The sequence below is a fragment of the Sipha flava genome, unplaced genomic scaffold (assembly GCF_003268045.1).
Source record: "Sipha flava isolate LNK unplaced genomic scaffold, YSA_version1 252_pilon_pilon, whole genome shotgun sequence".
NCBI lineage: Eukaryota > Metazoa > Arthropoda > Insecta > Hemiptera > Aphididae > Sipha > Sipha flava.
The window spans coordinates 928,640-942,290 of NW_020272904.1; positions in this window are offsets into that span (position 1 = coordinate 928,640).

The window sequence follows — 13,651 nt, forward strand, 5'->3', positions numbered from 1 at the left end:
ATATATTTATTATTTTAATTATAATTATTATTACGCATATCATGGACATCGCAAGGCTTATAACAATTGTACAAGAGTACGAAGAATTATACAATTTAAAACACCCTCATTATTCCGATCGTCCACTCGCAACGAAAATGCGAATGTTACTTAAAAAAATCCGACCGTCGCATCGGCAATATGATTGCTACCGGTACAGACGCACTACCACAATTTTATCCGTATCATACGATCCGACCGATACGTACAATACGTACCTATGGACGCGTACCTTTGTAGTGCATATTATTATTAATAGCACATACATTCGTTTTCGTCGTATTTTCCCGATCACAGTCACATAATATCGATAAAATTGCGACCGATCGTTATTTCCAAAGATAAGATTACATACTCATATCATTTAATGCAATAAGGTAAAATATGAATTCAATTTTTGTTTTCACTTTTTATTGATGTGGGTATTTATACTTTATAGATTGAAGAGGACAAAATATTTTAAAAGCTTTTTTATACTTTTTTTAATACCGTATTAATTAATGATTATTTTTACATTAATAATACATTTCACATATTTGTACATCATTTTAAACAACATTTTAAGTGAATATTCAATTACATATTTAAAAATAAATACATATTTTATAGTATATTACAGCATTTTTAAAAGCATATTTTGAGGATTTTTTGTGCATATAAATCCGGTCCCTAGTCATAAGCGATATTGTTCGCCGAGAAAAACCGTACGCATCGCACGCTCCCCTCGTCTGCGTGCTGCATCGGTACGGATCGTAAAATGCACCGAGAATGCAGTTACAGTTACAGTACATGTATGATTTGCGTATTTGTCGCGGCCGACTGGCGTGTTTAATGCACGACGGGAATTCGTATCGCACGAATGTAGTCGTGATGTCTTTCAGTCAATATAATATGGAACGCTCGTGCCAAAAGGAACGTGAATGAGTACCTATTATAAGTGTAAAAAAACACTAAGGAGTACCTGCACTGCACGCACATACACCGGTACGTGCGTACATCTTTTTGCTACTGAATCCTGTCGACGCAGGAACGCCAAAGTCGAACGGTTTTGCGCGGTTATCGTTGGATCCGATGTGACCGGGATTATTTACCCCCGTGAAATTTTACCGGGGGAGTAAAATTTCACTAGTGAATTTTTATCGAGAGAGTAAAATTTCACGCAGTAAAAATTTTTTATATTTCCTAATATATTATCCCTAATGAAATAAGTACTGTGACAACAACGACCATAGGTATAACGAGTATTACCACAACGTAGCCGCGTGAATTGTGAATAATATAATATAACATTTAACATTTTTCATATTTTTTATGTCATTGAATTCAATAAAAGTAAACGAGGTAAAAAAAAATATGGTTACACATTTCTTATACCCTGTTGAGATCATTTGGCTTATTTTTATAATGTTAACGATAAGCGTCAATCGACGAACGGTCTCATGTGCTATTAAAATAAATAAATTATATTCACGAACATCGCGTTTTGCCTTAATAAAATGTATAACTATAACTATACATCATGAAATGTAAATTTATTTACTAAAATTTCTCATATGATACGTATACCTAAGCAGAAACCAATATTTTAAATACTAAAATTTCAAATTTTTTTCCAAATTTCAATACTAAATGTCGAGTGTTGGTCGAGTAAAAATTTATTTTTGTAATTCGTAGAGTGAAAACATAACTTTTTTTTTTTGTAATAAACTGGCTAAGTTATTCCAAAATTTACAAAAATAAATCATAATTTTATTAGGTACTTTAGAATATATCAAGTACTTGGCCATCAAGTTATCGGGTACGTGGTACGTGTACGTGTATGTGGAACATCTATAGTTGTCACTACACAGCAAAGTACTTGCAATATTTTTATTTATTAAAAATGCTTGTCTCTTACCTGTACAATATTGCTTGCAGTATGTTTCACCAATAATAATATAACTGCAGAAAATTTAAAAAAAAACTCAATCGTTGTCAACACGAAAAAACGGATAAACACACACTCACATGAATGTTCGGCAAGAATAAACAATTAACAAACCGTGCAGCATAAGAACGATAAAGATTATATCTTTGATTTACAGTGCGACATTGGAATAACATACGAATAACGCGGGTTAAACAGCTACAAAAGGTTCTTGTGAAAAAATAGAATATAATTGCAAATATATTGAATGGTTATTATATTATAGTATATTTCTATTTAACTAATTACTTATATTAATACATTTCAAAGACAAAATTTGTGGGAGGTAATTATTCACTAGTGAAATTTTACCCCAGTGTATTAAAAAAATCGGTAAAATTTCACTAGTGAATTTTTACCCGGGGGGGGGGAGTAAAATTCCATGCGGTATATATTCGCGGGTACACCAGTACCGGGTACGAGGTAACGGGGCCGTAGGTAACTTTCTTTGAGCGGTCGCTTTTGTTGAAAGTGCAGTGCATGCTTTCCGTCAATCGCTTTCGCGTCGCCTTCGTTGCCGTGTAGAACTTGTTCGGGACCGATTCCACGGCGACCAGTACGGCGGATCTTGCTGTTAGACACCTTCGATCATAAACTCGTGTGGGGTTCACACAGATGAATAGGTAGAGAACGAGAGCTTTTCGGCGCACTCGTCGAACAGAAGCGAAATACAATGTTTGTTCGTCCCGGTTCCAAGCCCGATGTACTAATCCTCGCTTTGTATTTTGCTGCTCCGAGAGCAAGAAATCGTTAACGTGCATCGGAAATGATTTCGATCGCAGGCTCGTTGGAAGCATTGAATTTTGCCGCAGGAACGAGCACTAAACGAGGTATATATAATTCCGTAAGAGATTTTACCCGTACGAATGGTTATTGATAAGCAAAGAATAATAATGTAATTAAGTAACAATAGGGAAGCATGGAGAACTGCAACAAACCAGTCAAACGACTGAAGACGCAAAAATAATAAAATCAGAGTCTTGACATGTTGAGTTATGTTGAAACTATTAAAATATCGGGTATCGTATAATAATAGTACATAATGTACCAAAAATAGTAAATAATTTTTACGTAATCGACAATTGTAATCTTTTATTCTCAATACTTTCTGACCTTCTTTTCTTCTACGGTTCATTTATAAGACTATTGCACATATTAAGGCGAATGACATAGGCAACTAATCATTAATAAATAAATGTATAATTTTCTTGTTCAAATTTAAACCTAGTGATTTTATAACGTATCCTTGTAATCTATATCCCAGCGGTTCTCAACCTTTTTGAGTTCATGACCCCCTATAATGTCACCAAGATGTCTAACGACCCTTTTGTAATATAAGCATTGAAACATTTTACAAACTGTTATTCTTGTATTTATTTGTGTATACTTTTTACAAAAAAAAGATATACTATAAAAGCCAATGGGCGTTGGTCAATAGAAAAAAATAAAATAAAAATAATGAAAATTTGAATATTTTTTTTAATTTAATGACTCTTTTGCAATTGTTGATTTGAAATAATTATTTTTCACATGATGTGACCCTAAAAAAATTGTTGGTGACCCACCGGTTGAGATTCGCTGCTGTAGCCCATGAACTTGAATAATGTATTATTATTATTTACACTGATAAAAGTAAAATAGATTACAAAAATGATAAGAATTTTCCCGTATCATCTGATAAATCTCCACTATTTATTTTTCACGAAGAAAAATACTCATCATTATTCATACATTCTTTATACTATTATAAAATCTGGAGACATCTTATTTATTTTTATATGTATATTAAAAATATATGAAATTTCTTTTAGAATGTTTAAACGCAGGGTATTAAATTATATTTATAATTCAGAATGTATTTTGTATGTTTTGTTGAGAACGCCACTCGAGAGAAAAATAAAAACAAAAAAAAAATTAGCTAAGCGGTCTAAACAGATATAACCAGGACTTATAACTTATAGCTCTAAAAAAGGTTGTATAAGCGCTTAAATATGCTCTAAAAAGTATTCATATAAGCGCTTAAATATACACTAAAAATATTAAAATATGCAAAAAAAATGATTGTATACAAAAATTATTATTTTATTATTTTAATTTCTATTATTAAAAAAAAAAAAAAAATTTAGATACTGAATTCACGAAACGAACTAGCATGCATACAGTACGAAAAATTGGAAACGACTGCAACATTTTAATGAAAAATAATCTGTAAATAATCTGAGAATGATGATATCGGAATATCTAGATAATATGTGAATACCCGAATACCTAGAAACTATAAAAATAAAATACTACAGGACAAGCTACAACTATATACAATTATAATGGTTTCCTTATCGATGGGATTACGAAGTTTCGGGCGTACATTCTCGATACGTCGCGTGTCGTCTAAACTCGTATAGGTATATATAATTTCTTCTGATATTATTATATAAGTTATATAAGAAAAAAAATTAATTAACACGAATTAATATAACTATAATAACTTGTTATTTTTAAGAAAAAATGTTTTAGGCTAAAAAAATTTAAAAAAATCATGCAAAAATCCAAAAATAAACAAAAAAAAGCGAAAAAAAGCAAAATAGCACTTATACTCCAAAATATGTAGAAATATGTAACATAAAATTTCGTATGTATCTTCTTGGTTATCTGAAACAAATTTATAGCTCACATAGTTACCTCTAGGACCTCTCAAAAAAATATGCAAATGCTAGAAGTTATAAGTCCTGGATATAACCATCTAGTTGTTAAAAAATAAGTAGTATAATAAAACTTCCTTAATTGAAACTATTTTAAATTGTACCTAATTTAATAAAATAATTACTTAAAAATAATTCTTATTTTTAATTTTTAAGTAATATTATCAAAAGCAACAAAAATGTGTAGACATTTTTAATTTTTTTACATTAAAACAAAGTATTTATAATATAAAAAACCGGCCTTTGGGCGAATAGTAACGCTATCTACCTGAGACATCTGTACTACTAAACTATTGAGAAAATTTGCAACCGGAATGTGTACAAGCGGTGCCAACCCATCTTCTCTAAATTGTGTCTATTGCACATGAATTGAGATGTAAATAACGCTTATATAGTATCGTCAAGAAAAAAATAAAATCGTTGTACGCTTGGGTTTATTTCCATTCATAAACCGATTTGATATTATTTTTTAAATCAAAACTTTGACAACAGATTAGAATATGGATATTACATTTTTATGCTCTGACATTGTATAGGCTAGTCACAATTGATTTCCAGTGTAGCAGTGTTCAATGAACTCATTTTGCTATAATCTTCGTGTCTCACATGATTACACGGTATTAACTTCGTGATAGAACGAATATATTTTTATTGCTAACACATTATACCATATGGAAATAATGAATAAGTTCTAACTGTAGGAATTCGGTTGCAAAATTGTATCATCATACTTATTAGTATTAATTTTAAGGAAAATCTTAAAGTTATGTTATTAACCTAATTAAACTACAATAAGTTTATTTTGGTGAAAAGTTTTAAATCAATTTTGGCTTATATTATCACAATGCAAAAATAGATAAAAGTTCATTCGTAAAAAAAAATATTATGCGACGTGATGTGATAGCTCTGGTGCAAAACATACAATACAGCACTGAATGCATTTTAATGGTGAAAACAACGATAAATGTATTTTACTGTGATGTACTAGAAAATCGCAAAAATTGATATTTAATGTTTATAGCTTTGTCATAAACGGAGCACATAAAACCGAATATATTTATCATAATGATTTATGATAGTATTAATAACTATAATGGATAATTTTTTAAGTTTGTATAATTTTGTTTTGGAATAATTTACAACGGTAAATAGTCACTGTTATTTTAATAAATATTTTATTACAAATGATAAACAGAACGTATTTGAATTATGGTTTTAGTCATAGTACATAGTATTATTTAACAATTGTTTATGTTATGCCATGATTAAATGATTAAAAGTAGATGTCGATAGAAAGTGAGATATTCTACGAAACGGGTTGGTGTACTGTGTTAAACGCAAGGCCGTATCTAGAAATTTTTTTCGGGAGGGGTCCAAAACATGTATATTGTAATTTTATTGAATTAAGATGTTAACTTTTGATATTTGGTTAAAAATAAGACAGAAAAAGATTTAATCTTCTTTTATTAAAATTAATATCATATTTTCATATGATATTATGATATTAAATTAAAAGCAGTCAATGATTAATGGGAGCTTAAGTCATTTTTGACTGAAAATATTTATGTTGGTATTAAAAATAAATAAATATTTTAAACATTCTTAAAATATTGAAGAAATTTCGGGGGGAGTCTAGATGCCCTGGACCCCCCCCCCCACAGATACGGCCTTGGTTAAACGATATTTTCAATTTGTATTGTTTCTGTACGGTTATGACGCTGACAATCTAAAATGTCATCAGATCTTATTGTTGTACAGAGTGACCCAAACACATACAACCGATAAATATTTGAAATCCCGTTTAATCCGCTTGTATAACACTATTACCTATTATAAAATCATACGTATTAGTACGTACAGATAAATTTAGCATATAGAGTGTAAAAAAAACTTTCAATTTTGGTTTTGGGCCGCTAAAACTACCTCGTTGTAGATAATGAACGATAAGTTTTCTTTTACTTCATAATAGTTTATATAAACTTACTATAGACATCTTATGCTTTGATTTACAATGTACATTTAATCTTCTAGAATTGATTTGAAGCGCGTCAAACACTCATAAGCCGCATTTTCTTGACTTTCAAATATCGTTTCACTAAAACCAACGACCGTTAGTGCACAATGATTTATCGTAAGCTGAACACCCATAAAATTTTTTCCTGTAAGTATATAGGAAATAATATGGTATAATGTTACACTACGAATGTCAGTATGGAAATCGTACTAATCGTTAGTGGACAGCATTCGAAAATTTCATAATCAAAAATTAGCTCTTCTTCATCTGAAATTCGTTGCAATAGATCGATATTTGAAGGGACCGTAAGCATGCTTATGACTTTCATTTCCTTTGGCGGAATAAAAATTGTGCACATAAATCACATGCTACAACGGTACGTGTGTACGGCGGGTTGTGGTCGGATAAAACGAATGCGATTATTTTCAATTCGCGCACACTCGGATTGTTTATCGTTTGGCGAAATCGACGTCTACAGAGGCAAACATTGACGGTTGGTTTTCGTTAACAACAACCGATCCGTTTACTGGTGGCTCGTGGTTCTCATTGTGATTGGGGAATCCGGAATTCACGGTCAGACGACCAGTATCTTGTTCTTCAAGAGACGTCGGGTGACGTACGACCTCATTGCACATTTCAAACATCGAGTCTTTGTTGACTTGTATGTATTTCTTCTTATCGCCCAAAGTAAACGTTGGTGCGTCAACGTCATCTGTGCGATTCGGTTTTGAGTGAAATCTCGCAGACGTGAAAACACGTGCATCGCCGACTCCGCCATTGCCCTCAGATTTCATTTCAAGCGCTTCTTTTGCCAAAGAAACATTATTGCTGGTAATATTTTTTACTTTGTGATAGATTTCCGTAGCGCCATGTTGTTTGGTATCAATTCTATCAATGGCAGTGGTCATAAACAGCTTGTCATCGATACCAGCCGAAGTGACAACACATAAACTGTCAAATACCCTGTTATCTTTACACTTGTTTTTCTTGGAATTATCTTCTGACTTTAATTTTTTGATACATCAATGTAGTCGCTTTTCGTTTAGCCTCTTTTTTCAGTAGACCCTCGACTAATCAATCGGTACAAAGGAACATTACTTTTTTTTTGAACAAGAGTAGAAATTTTAATTCAATCACTTACCTCTGGCTGTAAACGATAGTACGGTACACTCTACCGAATAAGTAAAAGTTTTACTATCACCCTCTTCGAAAAACTTATATTCCGGTTGTATCCAATCTCGGGACATACACAATTCTTGAAGTGCACTTATCGTATCAGATTTAAAACTTGACTCTAATTCATTGTCTGTTAGTTTTTTTCTGAAAAGAACCATATATTTTTAAAAATATTTATAGTAAATTGGTTACTTGTATAAATATATATATATATATATATAGGGTACCTATAGGTATCAAGTATACTTGGTGTTACCAATTTCATAACACGATTTCGATCGAATTTGTACGTAATTATTTCATAGTTTCCTCAATGACTTGGGAGACGGTCGAAAATTTAATAAAATAATTATCTTCCCATAAGAATATTAGCTACATATCAGTTATCATATGCCTCCCATGATTGTGACGATTGGAACAAATTTCCACACGAAATGTAGCGAGGTGAAATTATGCAGTGTTAGTTAAAACGATGTAATTTTCTAATAACCATTATTTGTTTATGAAGTCTATCTGTACAGAAAACATAAAAGTACAAATTCGATGAGGATGGTCGACGCTTTAAAATATTCTAACTTATGCATGCTCGGTGTTATAAATAATTGTAGTCAAGACATCGATTACGGGAAAAATACATGACAGTGTGTATAATAATAATATAATGTGTAGAGAAAAAAAAATTATGTTGGCATTCGTCTTGTATATAAAAACTAATGCCGAGTGTGATCAGTTCTCATGAAATAGAGGCTACTGTATAAAATAAAAAAAACTGTTTATAATAATATGATTAACTGAAAATGAATATAATGATTGAATTACAATCATCCTATGAAATTGTCAGTAGAATAACTAGCGCGTGGCATAAAATGAAACACGATGCATTTGAATGACATCGAAGTAAAATTAAATTCATCACTTCACTGCCGTATCTATTTAATCTGTTGGTTACATTGTTTTGTTATAAAATCGCATGATGCACGTCATTTGTAACATTTTTTGGCATGTGTTAAGTTACCTACTAGTGATAAGTTTTTTTGGAAATTATTAGCATATTGTTTCCTAATTTTTAATGTAATAAGTTATGGATAGGCATATAATTCTTTGAATACATCAAAAACACCACGTTTAATTTTTTGTTTCTTTTTTCCGATATTAATGAATCCAATATAGTATTTTTTTCTATTACTAGCGTTGTTAACATCGATTAAATTCATTGATGCCAAAAGACTTTCGTCGTCCGACGAATAACAGGATATATTGACTACCGGTTCTATTAGACTAATGGTACTTACACATATAACTAATAGTATTAGTTACCTACTAGATAAACAATTTCTCGACGACTCAATTTAATATCACCGATTTGTCAGGTGTGTATTGTTTTACGAACACGTAGTTACACTGCAGTATTATATTGTTATGTAAAGTAATTTACTTGCGAGTTACGTTCATATTTCATTTGCAGGTTGTTGAACAACAATAGTATTATTATTATTAGGTACTTATTCGATTCAATGCGATTGAATTCTATGTTTTATACTGTAGTATTATTAATGAAATCAAATATTTATACTTCATTGATTGGATTATTATTGGACTTGAAATTCAAGTATTGCAACGAGTAATATTTCAACTTGTTCTTCAATCATCGTGTGAAGTCCGTGTACAAAACATATTTATCATAACCGAAGGCCATCGATAGAACTCAAAAAAAATCGACGAAACTTTTTGAACAATGAACGGTCAGTGTGCCGGTAACATTCTATATCGATATCGGTCTACTCGATAGTATACGATATACGTATATATTATGTAACAATAAATATTATATAATTGTATATCGATATAACAATAAATCAAAATCAATCAACGAATAAAAACTGTGTTCGTAGTGAATCATACCGAAGGATTGTCAAAAAAATATTGACTAGCACCGGTTTTAATATTTATACAATACTATTTTTTTTCCGGCTTTACAATCCATTGAGGATCTTTACCGTCAAAACTACATCATCCCATTTCTCTCTAACATACGCTATAACTTGCCAATCCACCTCACCATGATCTGCCGCATTCCATATTTCTTTTATGCTGTCTATCCATCTTCTTCGTGATTTTCCCCTTGGTCCCCTCTCCGCTAACGTCCAAGTTATTACTTATTTTATTAGCCAATTGTACTTGCTGTAAAAGGATAATTGTTATTAGGCAATTATATAATATTAATTATACAATACTATTATTATTATAATATAATAATAATATATTATATTATCTACAATATTTATAGCGACCGAAATCGGTATGTTAGGTCGACTGTTGATGCACGTACATTATTTATACGTAATTGTAATCACTGCACGGCGATTATACAGAAAACTGTTTCTAATCACATCGACAGCGTTACTGAAACACAACAAATGCAACGGCCGTGTGCTGCTGATATTTATTAAATATCTGCACGAGCCATGATATAAAGATTGCGGGTTGGTTATGGGTGGGATCACAGTATTTTTTTTTTGGACCAGGCCAATCAAAAATAAAATTATCTGATTTGATTGGTAACACAGTGTTGATCAATGTTCATAGAAAATGAACTGAATTGTAAAAAGAATTTTTTTTTTTTTACCCCACAACTCGCTTGCTGATATTAGTCATTGTCAATATTATATAGTCATTAATGATAAAAATAATTTTATACGTATCATAATATAATAGTACAATACGAATGTTAATTATTGGCGTTAGATAATAAAATGTTCCCAAACTCGAAGAGTAAGCTTGTCACAAAACATGGGTGAAAAAATGCATTTATTATTTGTATTTATGATATTTATAAATAGATCACTGATAAAAACAAATAATAAATATAACGAACGGGTCTGGGCGGGTTGGACTGCAAAAAATAATGTTACAGACCAAGATTGGAGGGATGGGTATGGGCATTATGTATGTTTAAGTTTCGGGGCGGATCGAGCCGGAAAAAAACGGATCGTGCAGACATCTAGTATTTATCTAAACTTGTCTTCCTGTTCTTGATACTTCCTTAACGTGTGCGCAGTTGAGTATTGTCGTTAGGTCAATGCCATAGAGCGCCAGAGTTTAACTGCCACGGTTGAATCTTCTCTTCCGCGAACTGACTTGCACTGTACACGCATCAAATACAACACGAAGTGTTGCCCTGCCAAGTTTACCCGTCCAGCAAAACCTCGTTGTTGAATCGGTAATTTTGCTCAGAAAATATATTACTTGCAGTTCGTTTGACCAACTATATGTTAACGAGTTGTTATTTTTATAATATAATAGCCAATTAGTTCGTTTGCGGATGACCAACGCGGTATTTAACTTGGGATCAGAAACTTTCAAATATTATTTGTAATATTCGTATAGTTGCCCTTTCATCTCATTCTTTTCGTTTTCACAATAATTGTATATTAATTAAAACTAAAGTTAATTATGCAGTGAAATTAATTGCTATTTAGCGTGCATGATGTGGGATTTCCGTAAATATAGCTATAGAACTATGATTCGTGTGTGCTTAATTAGCAATAAGAAAATATTCAGTGGATTTAAAATTACAAAAACATTAATTACGCCGTGATGTTGTCAACAAGTATGGTACTACGGACATTTATTTATTTGATTCAAAGGAGATCAATAACATAACAATTATGGTCTACAGTTTTCATACGTATAACTGTGCTAATATTTCGGCATACTGATTTTTCAGTTTTTATATATACTTTCAAAGCTAATTTGATATTAAAATTCGTCGTTTTTATCGGTATAACTGGTTCGAAATCTGAAATATTTGAAATTCGTATTAAATCGCTTGGTCTAATTATTGTCGAGTTCATAGTTTGATTTTTGTTTACGTGTTGAATAAAATAACGAAGGTATAGAAAACAAACAACAATCGCGTAGGATGGATTATGACTTGCACCTTGAAACATTGAAAACTCGATATGACCCAACAACGCACGGAAACGACTTGTATGTTACACTCCTGCAACTTAAAAATCATCGAGTAGCTAAGGTTGAGATTAATCATATTGATTAAAAATCTCTGAAATAACTCAAAATATATTAGTTTTGACCGTCCATTGAGTACGAGTAAACTGAACGTTATACCTCGATCGCCTATACCAGGGGTGGGCAACTGGCGGCCCGCGGGCCGCATCCGGCCCGTGAGCTTTTTTATCTGGCCCTTAATATATTTTAAAATTACATCATACAATTTTAAAGTTTATTATCTATGCTCTAATTTATCAATATAATAATTGTTATCTAGTATTAAACATCGTTAAATATCTAAATGTCATATGTATTATGACAATGTATTATGCTTTCAACCATAGCTGTTACTAAACTATTTAACTATATCAGTTTTTTTGTACCATTCGAATTATGCTAACGTGTGTGTTGAATTTATTATTTCCATATATATAAATACTAATTAAAATTCATATTTTGAATGACCTTTTTTTTTTTCTATGTTCTGGCCCGTTAGATTTAAATTTTCTAAAAATTGGCCCTCTAGTAACTTCGAGTTGCCCATCCCTGGTCTATACTACAGTCTAAAATAAATAGAAAACATTCACCAAAATCATTTCATAACATTGACTAAATAATAAATAAATATAGATAGTTCATGCAGTGATAAAAAATGAAAAACAATAAATCAAGTAATTGGGAGTTTGATACCAGAATGTTCCAACCATTTAAATTACTGCATTATTAGTTTTTTTTTTTTTGTTATGACATGTACTCGTCCTCGTGATAACCGGGTATTGCCGTTTTGGTGTTTGGTATTGACAATAAATTATTGTACATACACGTTCTAACTGATTTACGAGTTGTTATTTCACTTCTTTATAAATAATAACTTATCAAATACAAATCTATCAAATATAATATACGAGTATAATCTCAAATAAAGTCTGTGATTAAAATGTCTCGAGGTTTCAGAAGCAAATGTGCTCATATTTGTATAAACCAAAATTGAGTTATTTTAATTTCATCATGTTTAACACAACCACAAAATTGTTATAAATCTTATATTAGTGTTGAATAATTTAAGATATTTCTTAATTATTAATTAAATATAATTGAATAATTATTTTAATTTTAATAATAATAAATTATGTTTTTAATTGTTTAAGTTTATCAAAAAGTATTAAGTCTAGAACATTAATTTTAATTTACATAGATATACCTACATTATTTTTCAATAAATTATAATGTAAATAAATACGCAAAAATTATACTGTTTTAAGCTGTAATGTTAAAGTTTTACGAAAAAAAAAGTAAAAATATATTAAATTATATCTCTAAGTTGTAACTTCACTGACGTAAACTATCTTAATTAAACATCAAACTTTCTGCTTAACAGTATAAAAAAAAGTTAAATTTTCTTAATTCAAAATTAAAATAATACAATTATGATGATTACTAACATTTACATTAGTATAATTACATGATTACACACCAATATATTTTAATTAATACAATTTGCAAACCAACAAATATTCAGGTGGTCGGTTGAAGTCTCAAGACCAAATAAAAAATTAATTATTGTTCAAAACGTGATAATATAAGAAATAATATTAAACGCTATAGTTCATGTTTCACTAATTCAGTTTATATTTTATCACAAATTACTTTTACTCAAACTTTTATTTCCGGGAATTAACGGTGCATTTTGGACTTAGGTCGATTATAATCAATTTTATTTCGACCATTCAAATAAAATGATTCAAT